Genomic DNA, 16,792 nt, shown 5'->3' with positions numbered 1-16,792 from the left:
CACCTTCCTCAATGTCACTGCAACCAGTTTCTTTGTTTTTCGAATAAGAATAAATGCTAATATCTTCCTCATGGGATTTGTTTTTAAAAGAGGATTGAATGGATGCTAAAAGTACTTCAGTGAAGCCCTATGGGAAATTCTGCATAATGATAGCTGTCTTTGACCTTGTCGTGGTGTGGCTTGGTTTCAGTTTGCTAATAATGGATGCAGAACTAACATCACTATTACTTAGTGTTTTCCAAAAGAAAAATCTGAACTGTGAGATGGCCCAGCCAGTCAAAGAATGCTTGTCACACAAACCTGATGGCCTGGGTTCTATCACCTGAACCCACAGTGAAAGGAGAAAATTAACTCTCAAAAGTTGTCCTCTGACCACCATTCACACGCCGTGGAGCTTGCACACGTGTGTGTGCCCACACATTCATATAGCAAATAAAATAATAATAAAATTTAAATTTTACAAAAGAAAACTTCTGAAGCCAAAATTTTCTATGGAGACAGGATGACTGCTTTTGCTTAACAGAAAGCAGATGGTGAGTTTGCATTGTACTGATTCCAAGAATCCCCTCAAATTTTCAGCTTTTGTAGAACAGAGTCTAAAGTCTCTAGTTGAAAAAATTGTTTCCATCTTATTCTGAACCTCAATCTATTATTTTATTAATTTATTTATTTTGGCTTTGCTTTGTCTCTTTAGGTTATTCTTAGAAGTAACAACCAAATTTATAGTCTTCAAAGAAATGGTTTCTATAATTTCAGATTATTATCAGAGGTTCAGGGGGTCTGGGTGAGTGTTTCCAGGCTCTTAGCCTCTTGTTAAAAAAAAATTGAAATAAAGGCCCACATGGGTTACAGAGTAGCAAGAAAACTTTATACAAAGCCAAATGGTAGGACAGATCAGTGAGAGAACACAGTGTCAAGAATGTCAGCGGGCCATATGAGTGACAGTATTCAAGGACCCTCATTATTATTGGGTTTTCTTTTATGGGGCTCAAAGGAATGTGGAATTTGTTTGCTAAGGAGTGTGTTTTAAATGTTTTTGTGTTTTGATGGACAGTCTGGAGTTACATAAACCTTTCCTTACTACTTATGTCCTTTCCCATGATGGATGTGATAGTAAACATATGAATGCCTAATTACAAATATACAGAAGATGGAAAATAGGGGATTCGCCCTAAAATTTCATTTAGGGGGACAGAAGAAAGGGCTCAGCAATTAGAAATACTTGTTGCTCTTGCAGTGGGTCTGAATTTGGTTTCCAGAACCTACATCAGATGACTCAGAACAAGCATGAAACTCTAGCTCTGGGAGATCTGACACCCTTTTCTAGATTCTGAGGGCACCTGCACTCACATATGCACGGGTACACACACACACACACACACACACACACACACACACACACATGCATTCGTGCATACTGTGGGATGATGCTCTTGTACACTGGTGTAATAAAATGCTAATTGGCCAATAGCCAGGTAGGAAGTATAGGTGGGGTGAGCAGATAAGGAAAGTGCTGGGAAGAGGAAGGGCGGAGTGAGGAGTAGCCAGCCAGACACAGAGGAAGCAAGATGACAAGGCAGAACTGAGAAAAGGTACCAAGTCACATGGCTAAACATAGATAAGAGTTATGCGTTAATTTAAGTGTAAGAGCTAGTCAGTAATAAGCCCGAGCTAATGGCCAAGAAGTTATAAATAATATTAAGCCTCTGAGTGATTCTTTTATAAGCGGCTGTGGGCTGGGTGGGACCAGAGAAAACTTACGGCAACACATGCATGCACTTAAAAAATAAAACTTCACTTAAGAGGACATAATTCACTTTAATGCACATGCACCCCAATCCAGTGTAGGCTAGGTTGACTTCCACCTTCATACCCAGATGAAGTATGATCAGATAGAAACTGCCTGTGTTTATTGGTCATTAAGGGAAGAAAAGCATATTCCATTGTTTGTTGTGGGGTATGCATGTAGCTTGATGGAGTAGGAGTTCTCGGGGCGTAATAGCTTGTTGAGTACATCATTCTCAGAGAGGTGTGGGTAAATAGTCCATGCAGCTAAGAATCCTAAGCCAATGAGTGCATTATTACAACATAGGTGTGTATAGTCCAAACCAAGCGGAGATCTAGGTTGCTCAGCTATTCCCTATGCTCCCTGCCCATGATAAGACTTAGAGGCTTTGTGCATGCTGGACAAGCATTCTACCAAACCAAATTTCAATCAAGTTTAAGTGTTTAAAATTTAAACTGACATGTGGCTGGCAAAAGATGCATTGCTCAGTATAGGTGTAGAAGGCTTTCGTGAAACTCATTAATGGTACTGAACGTGGTAAAGGGTTTGTGGTGGTATTTATCCACTGAAATGGTTAATAACTTAACACTCAGTGAGTTAGTCAGCTAACACAAGCTGTTATTGGGAATATTCTTTATACCTGTGACACTGTAAAGACAGAATAAACCGAGAGCACTATGTCAAAACAAAAACAAATAACTAGACAAACTGACTCAGCTTCATGTGGGACATACTTGAACTCAGTAAACTTCTGTATAAATTAAACAAATATAATTAAGAATAAATAAAACAATTCTTTTTTTTTTTTTTTTTTTTGGTTTTTCGAGACAGGGTTTCTCTGTGTAGCGTTGCGCCTTTCCTGGGACTCACTTGGTAGCCCAGGCTGGCTCGAACTCACAGAGATCCACCTGGCTCTACCTCCCGAGTGCTGGGATTAAAGGCGTGCGCCACCACCGCCCGGCAAAACAATTCTTAAGAGTCCTATCCCTCCTTCTTTTCCACAAAATCTGAGATGGCACCTCACAATATTACATTTTATATTTTACAAGGGGAAGAACTTTATTTCAGGCATCCTTTCTTCAGACCAGCATTTCCTTTTATTGAAAGCAAGATCTATTTTATTATTCATATATGTTTATATGTCTGAATGTGTGTATGTATAGCTACATGCAGGTGCTCTTGAAGGCCAGAAGAAGGTATGAAATTCTCTCTGAGCCAGAGTTACAGGTGGTTAGGAGCTGACTACCATGGATGCTGGGAACTGAACCCTAGTCTTCTCAAAGACCAAAAGCTGTAGCGTTTTCTGTACCAGAATTTTGGATGCACACTGAAATTACTTGGAAAAATTATACTGATCTGAGTGTTTCCCTCTTTTTAAAAAAAATATACAAAATAATTACTAATAATATGGCATGAACACAGGAGCTTTTAAAGTTCCCAGGTGTTTTTAATGAGTAGTCAAGGCTCAGATCCATGCTTCTGATAGCTTACTGAAAACGTAAGTTCAGAAACAGTATGTAACTCTAGAGCCTTATTAAATTTGTTGGACTTTGGTTCTACAGATTGAATTATAAATTGCTATGCTTCCATACAGATCCCCTGAAAATGTACATTACAATCATCCACCAAATTACAGTTCGAAAAGAAGAGCTTTTAGAGAAATCAAATAATGATTCTAAACAATGTGAAAATCAAGTTATCGTCGACCCTTTGTATGTGCAACCATATTTCAAAACTAATACTGGGAAACAGACCTGTGCTCAACTGCCAACCACAAGAGAAAGAAAGAGATGAGCCTCCTCACAGTCATTATTTTCAGGACAACCCCCAATCGCTCACCCAGATATGATGTATAGAACTATCATGATAAACTCTCATGCTTTAATTTTTAGCCAGGTAGTTCACACCACTTCGAGAAACCCAAACAGCTTCTCCCATATGCTTTGCAGCTGTTGATCTACACTTTCTTGCTTTCTTAAAATATAACACAGAACATGAATCATGTTGTGACATCCTTGGGGAGGAGGCTTTGTCTCAGAGTCATGTGTGAACCATTTAAATCCTACAAAACAATGCAATTAGGTCAATAGGGCTTTATGTGATGTGTCAGTGAGCAGGAACTACCACAGAGAGACAGCTTTCTTAGTAAATAGATGGCTTTAAGAAAAATGGCAACAGACACACAGGGCTCTTTCTGTGGGTGTCAGAAACAGAGAGATGGAGGTTTCCTTGCCATTTTTCAGCAAGCAATACCTTGGACGGCTTCTCAAATTTCTTAAGTATCTCTTAGTTCAAGCACAGTACAACATGAAAGTACTATTAGAGGAATATCACATGGATTGACTGAGCATGGTTTAATAGAGATAAAATCAAATAGCTAAGCCAAAAAATATTTTAAAAGATGGCTCAGTGGTTAAGAGCATGTACCTCTCTTCTAGAGGACCCCACATTAGGCAGCTTACAACTGCCTTAACTCCAGCTTCATAGGATCCAATATCCTTTTCTGATTTGTACAAAGGCATGTATATAGTTAATAAAAATAGCAAAGAGTTTTAAACTAATTTACACATGGACATTCATAAGCATGTGCAAAAAGAAATAGCATCATGTTCAAGCTTGGTTGGACCCATCTTTACTGTGAAAACAGAAAGACAGCAAATCAAAATCATGCCATAGCTGAACTCTACAACCTAAACAAACCCACAGACATGAAGTAGAGCTGAAATCCTGCTTCTAAGAGGCAGTACTTTAGGGTAGTTGTACAATCTCTGGGAAGTAAAAGGGATGAAATTGACCTCAAATGAGATGAGGAGAACCAGACCCAGTTAGTTCAGAGTCCTTGGTGAGTCTTCCCTTCTTTAATACTTCCCTTAGCAAAGGTAAAAAAAAATCAGATCAAGGTGGGGAAATCTGATAGCTTACCAGGGTCTCCCATGAAATAAAACCCTTCATCTTGGAGGGAAGCTCATTAAGACACAGGGTGTTATAAAAAGAAATGAACCATTCCATCCTGTAGGTAAGCTCCTTATTAAACTCTAGAAGCAAACAGCGCAAAGATGTCAGGAAGTCTCTGAAACTGACTAGATCCACTAGGCCTTTCCCACTCCAAGCTTATATAAGCAGAAAGGATACTAAGAGACACCCAGGACAGCCCCATTGCCTCTTTGCATTACTGGAAGAGGTCAGACCACCTGAGCTGCTTGAGAGAAGACATTCTCCAACCTGTTGAGCTGCCTGTAGACTGTGCTGTGTGCTTTGGGTTTTCAGCTTTCATGAGCTGTCACTCACTTTGAGGTAGACTTTGGTGATGCAACTGTCTTTGAGTCGTTTCAAGTAACTCCTCACTCACTCTTGTAAAAAAATCCCAATAAAACTCACTGGTTCACCAAGTTGAACTAAAGTATTTCATACTTTGATCTGTCAGTGGTTCCCTATCTGTAGTTAGACATTTATTCGTGTCCCCACAGGAATAGTACCAAGCAATGGTGTAGTGGGCAGGTCAGGTGTGTTCAGGACAGTTCTTCCTCATCGGTATTTCCTCTCCCTTTGATATGCTCTTTCTCAACTGTTCAAGATGTGTGTGTGTGTGTGTGTGTGTGTGTGTGTGTGTGTGTGTGTGTGTGTGTGTGCATGTTTGTGGTATGGCATATTTGTGTGTGTGTGTGTTATGTGTGTGGTTACGTGTATGCTATGAGTACATTATGTACATGTAGGAAAATGGTATAACGAAACCCATTATTTTGTATAATTAATGTATAGTAATAAAAACACTACAAAATGGGCTGGGCAGTGGGGTCTGTCATCGCAGTGCAGGCAAAATTAGGACACAATAATTGTAGAAATTTTTAAATAGTAATAAGGCCAATTAAAATGCTGTTCTTATTTCAACCAGGTGCCTTCGATTGCAAACGAAGTCCACCATCAACACTGTTACTAGAAACACAACCTTTCACAGGGCTAAATCTAAATGGCTGACATGGTTACTCCTGGGCTTTGCTAATATATTTGTAGATGTTTTGAAAAAACTGAAGTCAGACAGGTAAAGGCAATTGAGGTGCCCCAAAATACAGGCCAAGAGAGTGCAAGGGATCCAACTCAGTCACATCTACCTCCAGTAAATTGTGACCCAGTGCATGCTGCTGAATCCTGTTGTCTTCCTGCAGAGAGCTATGTTTCTCATTGGAGCAGAACACTCCAGTCCTAGAAGTGGACACCAGGGCATCTCACTCCTAACTCCCTTTCTTTATGAGGGACTTCTTTGTTCCTGTCCTCCCTCCTTTCTGAAAATGCTGTACATACGTGCTTTAAATAACCCAGTCTATTTTTTTTTTTGCAAGACGACTTGCTACCTTGCCTGCACCAAACCATGTTTTGAGAAACAATATAAATATACTACATAGAAGAGTAAATGTGCTATCTCTTATAACATATTCATTATAAAAGTAAGTCATATTGAAAATAAAGAAGCAAGAAATCACCCAGGTCTGCCATTCATAAATGCCAAATTTCATTAATTCTGGGCTTGGACAATAATATAAATTATCTATCAGCTACCTATCTATCTATCTATCTATCTATCTATCTATCTATCTATCTATCTTTATCTATCTGTCTGTCTGTCTGTCTATTTACTTATCTATCTATCCATCTATATCTATCTATTTATCCATCTCTATCTATCTATCTATCTATCTATCTATCTATCTATCTATCTATCTATCTATCCATCCATCCATCCATCCATCTACCTACCTACCTACCTACCTACCTACCTATCTACCTATCTACCTAGCACTGAGGATTAAACCCAAAGCCTCCTTTGTACTAAGCAGATGCACTGCCATCACATTACTCTTCCAGCTCCCAGATAATTGTTTTTATGACATTGGTGGTGGAACCCAGGACCTCATGCATGTTAGTGGAGCATTCTGTGTTTCATATTTTTTGACTACAACACCATTTGAAAGCTGCTGCAATCAACCCTAAAAAGAGAAACACATGAAGAATATTGTGACACATAGAATTTATTGTGAAATGAGATTTTTATAAACCTCAGTTAAATTTATTTCTAAGACTGTTCCTATTGTTTGTATAATTGTTGCTTTGTATCAGAGAAATGTTTTGAAATGAAAATTAATAAAACATGTTCTTGGATAAACGAAGAGTGAAGGTAGTGTAAATAATTTGCCTATCCATGCTAATAAACTTAAATATGCAAAAATGATAAAGTCATTGACAAATTTGCAGAAGACTCGAATACGGAAACTATTTGGTGTAGTTCACTGAGTGATAGACCAATATCTAAATGCTAATTTTCCCTTTAAAGAATGCATGAAGGTAATTAAGCATCATTGCTTCCTTCTTTGTTGATGTATTTATTTTATTGTTTAAATTTATTAATTTTAACTGATGTAACTATGAACTTTAGTAAGAAGAAATCTGGACTGTTTCTGTTTGCTTTATAGCTATTTTATCAGGTTTATTTCAAGGTATTTTTGTATTCTTGGGGAAATCAAAGCTTGGTCACACATGGTCATAAGGAGAGTTCACTCCCTCATCTACTAATTATAATTGTTAAAAAATGATTTTGTGGAGGTAAGGAGATGGCTCAGCAGGTAAGTGCTTTACTGTGTAAGCACGAGGACCTGAATTCAAATCTCTGGCAACTGTGTGAAATTCCAGGCGTGATAGCACATGTGCCTATAAACCCAGCAGTGTGGTCTCGGAGACAGGAGAAGCACTGGGGATTGCTGGTGGCCTGCCTAACTCCAGGCTCAGGAAGCGATCCTGTCTCTAGAATACAGTGAACAATGATAGAGCAGGACACCCATTGTCCTTTGGTTTCTGTGTGCACTCGTACACATGTGCCTGTACACTACACATATATAACATAGACACTCAAAGAGTAATTTTGTCATCTATACAAGGGAGATGCTTTTAAAACTCCATTCTCAAATTGACACATGCTGGATATGTCCTGATTTGTCTCCCCAGGACGTCTCCCCATTCTTAAAACTGAGAGGTAAAGAGATACTGTGCTGTGGGATGTTCTGTATGGCAAATGTGTTGCTCTGATTGGTTGGTAAATAAAACACTGATTGGTCAGTAGTCAGGCAGGAGGAATTGTGGGCGTGACAAGGAGGAGAATAAAGCTGGGACGTGGAAGGCTGAGTCATAGACACTGCCAGCCGCCATGATGACAAATAGCATGTGAAGAATGCCGGTAAGCCACGAGCCATGTGGCAAGGTATAGATTTATAGAAATGGATTAATTTAAGCTGTAAGAACAGTTAGAAAGAAGCCTGGTACGGCCATACAGTTTGTAAGCAATATAAGTCTCTGTGTTTACTTGGTTGAGTCTGAGCAGCTGTGGGACTGGCAGGTGAGAGAGATTTGTCCTGACTGTGGGCCAGGCAGGAAAACTCTAGCTACAGTACTGGTCAATAGGAGATACTATATCTGAAGAAGAGCATTAATATTTCTACATTATTTAGATGTGGAGAAACTGGACTAATATACTCTAAAGAATTTTCAATGAATAGGACTATAGTTAGCCCAAAAGTCACAATGACTGTACACAAGAATGAATTTTAACTAATTTACACAGTGTGACAGAAAAGAATAAAATGTCAATATATTACATTCTAATATTTCCTGTGAAATTCAAACTTTGGGTTCTTGAAAGTGACCAAATTTGATATCACTGAGTCACCATCTCTGCATGATAAACATTGGCTTGGCCAAGGGGAGTTGGTTTCAATCAAATGCTACATAAACTACTCACAGGTGTGGAAGATGGACTTGACCTTTAGTGGATCCCATACCAGACACAAGAAACACTTAAAACTGTGACTGTACCAAACTGCACTGCAAGGATCATTCCTACCGATCTTATTTTTAATGTTCTTCTTCTTTTTATTTTTAATGTTTTTTTGGACACAGTCTCACTATGTTGCTTTGGCTGGCCTGATATGGAACTCAATATGTAGACCAAAGATTCTCCGCCTCTACTTTCCAAGGGCTGGTATTAAAGGCATACACCACGATGCTGGGCTTTTCTTTTTAGCTTTTGACTTAATACTGTCACAGATGAACCTTCTTTTTCCCCATCACTTAGCAAACGTTTGTTGAGTCTCCTTTGCTGCGTTAAATCTTCACCTTTCAACTTCAAAAACTGGAAGATTTAACATAGGATGGATGGGTTATCTGGCATATTTGACTCTGAGAGCAGATCTTTTCTTATATCTGAAACCTGGAATAGCAAATCATTACTTCAGCAGTCCCCTGCAAATGTAATATATTGACATTTTGTTCTTTTCTGTAACACTGTGTAAATTAGTTAAAATTCATTCTTGTGTAGAGTCATTTTTGTGACTTTTGGGCTAACTATAGAGGTAATGTGCAGATATGCACATACTGGGGAATTACTTTGAAAACTTGCAAGGCATGGGGTTTCTCTATTTCAGTAAAGGGACATTGACCATTTTTATTTGTTGTTTGAACTCTACATAGCCTAGAAAGATAGGAGGAAGAAGCTTCATCAGCTCAGGAGCCTTCACGCTTCTCCGTCTTGAGCAAGTGCTTCAGAGACGAGGAGAGCGTGCATCCTGGTGTATACTGTATAGTATTGTTCACATCCTGGGGCCAAGTCCAATAGTGAGTCATGATGATCCCAATGATACATGACCCGTTATTTCATGACAGGACCCTAGAAGATAATATACAATGTTAAATAATTTACCTCAGACATTTTAAATTTATGTGTTTGCATTGCTTAAAAGGCAGTAAGATATATCAGAAAGTATTAGTGGTGTCAAACATATCCCATGAAATGTACCTTAATTTTGAACTATGTTGTCAGAAATTGTATGATTCTCAATAGCTGATAACTGCTGGCCATGTGTGTGCTGAATTCATCATTAGTTGTTCCTTTGATAGGGACAGGACAGACAGCTGGAAGTTGACAGAGGCATTTTCAGGAGCTAAGGTTATTTGTGGTGATATAGTGTGTGTCCCCCAAAATATTGTGCATCCTAATAAACTTACCTGGGGTCAGAGAACAGAACAACTACTAGATACGGAGGCCAGAAAATGGTGGCACACACACCTTTAATCCTAGCCTTCTGGAGACAGAGATCCATCTCTGTGAGTTCAAAGCCACATTGGAAACAGCCAGGCATGGTGACTCATGCCTTTAATCCCAGGAAGTGATGGCAGAAAGCAGAAAGGTATATAAGGCGTGAAAACCAGGAACTAGAGCTGGTTAAGCTTTTAGGCTTTTGGGTAGCAGTTCAGCTGAGATTCATTCTGAATGAGGACTCAGAGGCTTCAGGTCTGAGGAAACAGGATCAGCTGAGAAATTGGCAAGGTGAGGCTGTGGCTTGTTCTGCTTCTCTGATCTTCCAGCATTCACCCCAGTAACTGGCCTTGGGCTTGTTTTTATTAATAAGACTCTTTAAGATTCATGCAACAGTCATTAGTCCTATAAGGTGTACAGGAAGAAGGAAACAGAATTCCCTTCTGTGCCATGTTTTAAACACTAGATGGGCAATATTAATTGAAATAGTAGATTGGATTTTAGTTTATGTTGAAGGATGTACTCTGCAAATGAACTGATTAAGAGTGACTTGGAAATGACACATTTTATCGTTTGAATATGAGTAGTTAAGAGAAGTTTTCTAAGTTTAGACAGAAACCATACACAAGAAATCAAAGCTAAGTGGAGAAGGATCAAAGGATTTCCTTAGATGACTGCTTAGTTTCTTTTTTAAGAGTTACATTTATTGTGTGTCGGTGGGGAGAGGGATGCTCACATCTCACAGCTTACATGTTGAAGTCGGAGGACAGCTTGTGGAAGCTGCTTCTCTCCTTCCACCACTGTGTGTCTGGGACCAAACTCAGGTTATTAGGCTTGGCAGCAAGCATTTTTACCAGCTGAGCCGTCTTCCTGTCCTGTTTGCTTATTTCCTTTACGTGACTAAAGGAAAAATCAAGCTATATTCTCAGCAACCAGCCTGAAATCGGAACAGATCCTTAAATATCTGCTTCCCAACAAGACCCAAATGTGCCCAGCATCTGGATCCTGGCACGCAAGTCCACACACTCCAGAATCCCAGTCTGCCCAAATAGTTTGCACCAATCCCTCCCCGAACTACCATCTAAGCCAGAACAAGCTCATTTTACAGAAAGAACAGTTTGTGGCTTATTATGTCTCCAAATAGACATTTAAGGGAGAGGTCAAGTTTCACTGTTCAAGAACAAACAGTTTTCTCCAAAAAGAAAGTCTATGCAGAAGGTACTTTTCTCCCAGAATCAATATTATGTGCTTTAACCTCTTCAGAGGCTATAACACTCACTAAGACTCTCAAAGGAAAAAAAGAAACAAGAAAAGAAACATAGCACAGGTAATTTCTACATGGTTTGCATCCAGGATATAAATAGGTGATTAAATAAAATGCCAATAGCCAATATGCACCTCTCCTGCCCAGAGGACTGACCAGAGAATGCAAAAAGAAAGAAAGAAAAAAAGAAAGAGAGAAAGAAAGAAAGAGAGAAAGAAAGAAAAGATGAGAAACTACAGTGAATAAACTAGAGCTATGAAAGCCATTGAATTTGATGTGCTTTTCACAACTGTTTCACGTCTCATAGTAGATGCTCAGATGCTTAATTCAAAGAGAGCTGATTCACATTGTAAGTTCACGTTACCATATGCGGGGTTTAATTTCTTACCTCCATCACCAGGCTCACCATGCTGATTTTAGCACCAAAATTGATCCGATGGCCTTTTCCCACGGTCATCACTCCTTGCTGAGATGTTCTGTGAAGGATAATTCTTTCTGCCAATAAGACCTTTGTTTCTTGTCTTTTAAAAATAAGGTATAAATCCTAAAAGTGTAATTAGTCTTACTCTTTACATTTTTTATTTTGTGTGTGCATGTGAATTCATATGAACACGTGTGTCACATGTCACTATTTATGAGTGGAAGTCAGAGGACAACTTGTGGGATTGGGATCTCCTTTCGCCGTATGGACCCAAGGGATTGAACTCAGGTTATCAGGCTGGGAGGCAAGCACCTTCACATTCTGAACCATCTCCTTGGCCCAAGAGTTTACCCTGGATAGCTTTTTACCTAATTATTTTAAGAAAATCTAAAATATTCCACCACTTAACATGTTTTAATAATGAAATGCATTTTCATCAGTATTTGTGGATCTAAAATGTTTTACACTTAAAACAGAAAAATAAAACTTTGTCAAATGTCACAGAAAGTATCATCTGATTATTTTCAAAAGAACATAATGATAAAGTTCTTAATTGTACAAACATGCTAGTTCTTGTCTGTAAAAGTGAATAGAGAATTCCTTATGACACTCTAGGCTTCAGGGGTAGAAACAGACTCTCTTAGAGAAAGCAAGGCATTAACACAACATGTATGACTTCCCCAAGAATCATAGCCAAAGTCTGACATTTGTGCTGAGATGTGAAGTTGGATAAAGCAGTGATGGAAAAATGATTCCAACTTAAAAAGGAGCCTTCCTACAGCCAATTATTATCTGCTTTTGCCCATGAAGCATATGTTTAAATTTATTTTATAAAGTAATTAAACAATAGCTATAGAGCAGACTATTACTTTATTAAATTGAAGAATGAGTATCTACAATTTGCACACTCCTTCCTTCCATTTATTTTCATTTCAGCCAGAGAAGGGCTATAATTGAGAAATGAACACATTCATAAATATACTTATACAGTAGCCCATAATAAAGTCTCTGAATAATCATAACTATCATGTATTATTGAGTATTCCTAGGAGGAGTTACAACCTGAGGGGGTGAGAGTCGGATGACTCTTTCTCAGTGGATTCCCTTTCTGGTGTGACATAGTGGTCATATTTCTGAAAAGACCAGCTAGATTTTAAATATCACCTCTGGAGATATAGACATTCAGCCAGCGTTGGACTTAAACATAGTGGGCTATGCTAGTTTATCAGATTAACCTTAAGATTATCTAGAGCACAAGAAAGATTGAGAGCTTTGGTGTTCCTCCACCCTCATCCATAACTCTCACATAGTTTCCTGTGATGTAGTACAGGCTGGCAAATGCCCTATATTTTATGTGTGAACTTTTAGAAAGGAAATTTCTCATTGCCAGGCAGTGGTGGCGCACACCTTTAATCCCAGCACTCAAGAGGCAGAGCCAGGCAGATCTCTGTGAGTTCAAGGCCAGCCTGGTCTACAGAGTGAGATCCAGAACAGGCACCAAAACTACACAGAGAAACCCTGTCTCAAAAAACTTAAAAAAAAAAAAAACCAAACCAAAAACCAAAAACAAAAACAAAAAAAGGAAGAAAGAAAGGAAATTTCTCATTAAGACCTCATTTAAAACTTCTCCTGTAAAGTCATATCTGTTACCATTACTTCTCCCAGTGCCAAGTGGAAAGAGCCTTCAGAAGTTCTATGCCATTGCTTGTTTCAAACCCTGAGTTTCTCCCAACCCTGATGATAAACGTCAGTTTCTCTGAGGCCATTTCTCACCTTTCAGACTGAAGAACTTCCCAATTCCCAACACCTTACAACTTTTTAACCTATGTTAACCCTGTCTGTTTTCTTGATGTTTATCATTTTCTCAAGGTACCTTTCTTGTTTCTAGTTTACCAGTTAATTTGTATGTGTTGGGGGGTGTTCTTTGGGGAGGGTGAACAGCCTACATATGCAGATAGGTATCTTAGTGTCCTATTGAGGTGAAGAGACACCATGATCTCAGTAACTCTTATAATGGAAAGCATTTAATTGGGGCTTGGTTAAAGTTTCCGAGGTTTAGTCCATTGATACCATGTTAGGAAGCATGGCAGCATGCAGGCAGACATGATACTGGAGAAGAAGCTGGGAGTTTTACATCTGGATCCACAGGCAGCAGGAAAAGAGAGAACCACTGGGTCTGGCTTAGGCTTTTGAAACCTCAAAGCCCACCCCCAGTGACACACTTCCTCCAACAAGGCCACACCTCCTAGTCCCTCTCAAGTAGTGCCACTCTCTGATGACTAAGCATTCAAACAAATGAGCCTATGGGGGCCATTCTTATTTAAACCACCCGAGTAGGTGTGCATGTACATATATGCCTGTGCAAAGGCCAGAGGTCTACATCAGGTGGTTTCCTCGATTGCTTCTTTCCCTTATTTTTTTAAAGACAGGATCTCTCACTGAATCTGGGAGCTCACAGATTGGCTAGATAAGCTGGCTGGCCAGCCCTGGGTATCCTCTTGTCTGTACTTTCTGTGGAGGTTCTTCACATGGATACTAGGGATGCAAGTTCAGGTCCTCCTGTTTGTGCAGCAAGCACATTGTTGAAGGAGCCATCTCCCCAGCCTCTCTCTGTCGACCATGGTGTCCCCAATTCTGAGAATGCTACCTGACAAGTACTGATTTGTTACATAAACACATACATCATCATCCACCTATTGTCATTTTTCATAGAATAGAGAAATCATTTCCTATATATCCATTCCTTTATCTAAAAGTGTCAGAATAAGGAGTTACAGTCTAGGAAATTCTATCCAACAGAGATTCTATTCCTCTCGGGTCACTACACTGTCTGCATGTGAAAACAATAGTTAAGTTGATGGCAATAATAATAACAAATAAGATCATTCAGAGACTGATAGGCATATATGTGAATTGGAGGTGGATTACAACTGGATTATTTCCTCTCTTAGCTTTTCCACTGATGCTAAATTACTGGGGCCATTGTTTTAAATTTTTTATGTTTAATTGATAAATTATACTTTATTGTCTACAGTTAGTTATGGTATATAATGGGATGCTTTGGTATATGCAGGCTATGGCATCAGTCAATGAATTCAATTAAACATCTCACCTCAAATTGATATTTTTGTGGTGAGAATGTATGAAATTTACTCTATTATCAATTTTGAGGTACACATTATTACTAACTGTGGTCAGCATGCTGTTCAGTAGACCTCAAAAGCTTCTTGCACCAAGTGAAGTCTTGGTGCCCTTCATCTCTCCACTCCTCTACCCTCACTCACAGCCTCTGGTAACTACTGTGCTCTTTTCTGCTTCTACAAGTTTCAATTCTGCAAATTCCATATATGAGCAAAATCATGTAGTATTTTGTCATTTTGTACCTGCTAGTTTCCCTAAGCATTATGTCTGCTTTCATTCAGGTTGTCATAAATGGAAGGATGTTGTTTCTAAGGTAAATAGCATTCTCTCTCTCTCTCTCTCTCTCTCTCTCTCTCTCTCTCTCTCTCTCTCTCTCTCTCTTTCTCCTTGCAATCCTAGAAAACGCCATCCTGACAGCATCATACCTACAAAAATAACAAAATTGAGAAGGAAGACTAGAGAGATGGCTAGGTTAACAACACTGTCTGATCTTCCAGATGACCAGAGTGTGATGCCCAGCACCTACATGGCTACTCACAACACTATGTAACTCCTGTCCCAGGGGATTAAAAACCCTCTTCTGACCTCCTCAGGCAATAGGCACACCCATGATGCTTATACATGCATGCAAACAAAACATCCATACACATGAAATTAATTTTAAGAAGTCAACTCAAAATGGATTAAGGCCTTAAAGAGGCAGTTAATATTTTAAATATTAGAACCCATAGAGTTTAACAGTTTCATTAAAGTAAGTGATGCTGGATGTTCCAAACAAGTCCCTGTATAAAGTTGTACTTGGGATGAAACTGGAAGGGACTGTACATACCTATGTGGTATGTATCTTTTTCTCAGTCTATTAGTGTCACTGGAGAATCTTTCACAAAACAAGTTTCAAAATTCTCCACTGGACCCTAAGGAAAATGATAAAAGAGGGAAAAAAGACTGGAAGTTGAGAGCAGAAACTCTAATCAGTTCACTATTGGTGCTCCAGTATCCATGAGTATACAGTAGGTGTTCAATAAACATTTGCTTACTTACTGACTAGCAGATGGAGCAATCAATGGCTGTATTCTTAATGACTGGTGCTGACTCCAAAGCTTTAAAGGCTTAAAACAAACACATCCAGCTCAATTATGCTCCAATGTAATAACTACCTGCTTTATTTTATTGTGTCTTGGAGGGAGATCATTTGTCCCCATGATAAATAGTGATTGCCTTAAGAGCTCTGGAATGCCGTTTGGGATGCATCCAGCTCCAGTCACTTGAGCATGATTTCCATCTTGGTTTAATACATGGGGCTTCACATGATACTTTAAAGCATAGAAAAAGGCTCTGTGTCCTGTCACCAAGTAAATCTAGGTGGATTTAGACATAAATATTCATTAAAACTTCCCTCCATCTCCCTTTAAAAATACTCCATTGAAATGGAGATTTTGACTTTTAGGATAATGAAGAATATTAAGAGCTTTTATTCTTGAAAAATTAATAGATTAATAAAATGACATTTCTCTACATTCATTAGGATTTTTTTTTAAAAAAATAAAGGTTGATGTACTGTGCTTGTTCTGGTGGGAAAAGCATCTTTTCTTCTAATAGGTGGAATAGAACCTGAATTATGTGCTCTAATCTCTGCTCTCTATTAATCCTCAACAAAATGCAGCTGGGATGCCATTATTTGGGTGCTTAGGAGAAACTTTGACATTCCCTGTCTTTGATGAAAATATAGAAGGTTTTAGATTTTTGTCCCTTTAGTTATGGACTTTCTAATCTATCTTAAGTCCATTCCAAACTCTCGGAATTGTTTTCTTTGTGGTCAAAAGATGTAAACAACAAAGTAAGAAATCGTAGGGATGGATCTTTGAATTCCCGTTGACACAATGTTGGCTGACATTTTTATATTACCATGTTTGTTTGGGATAGAAGAACTGTATTCTTTTAGAATAAAACTAGAAACCCATGACCAAGGAAATTTCAGCAAGGGGAGATTCAGAAGAGGGTGCATTTTCTGTTTTGTTATTATTTGATTCACTTCTGTTGTCACTTTTTCCTGAATGGAATTGTCCCACTCTGGGAAGATCTAACTTGCCTCTCAAGTGAATC

The sequence above is a fragment of the Peromyscus californicus genome, unplaced genomic scaffold (assembly GCF_007827085.1).
Source record: "Peromyscus californicus insignis strain IS unplaced genomic scaffold, ASM782708v3 Scaffold_21__1_contigs__length_65335640, whole genome shotgun sequence".
Taxonomy (NCBI): domain Eukaryota; kingdom Metazoa; phylum Chordata; class Mammalia; order Rodentia; family Cricetidae; genus Peromyscus; species Peromyscus californicus.
Note: the sequence above shows the minus strand (reverse complement) of the source record.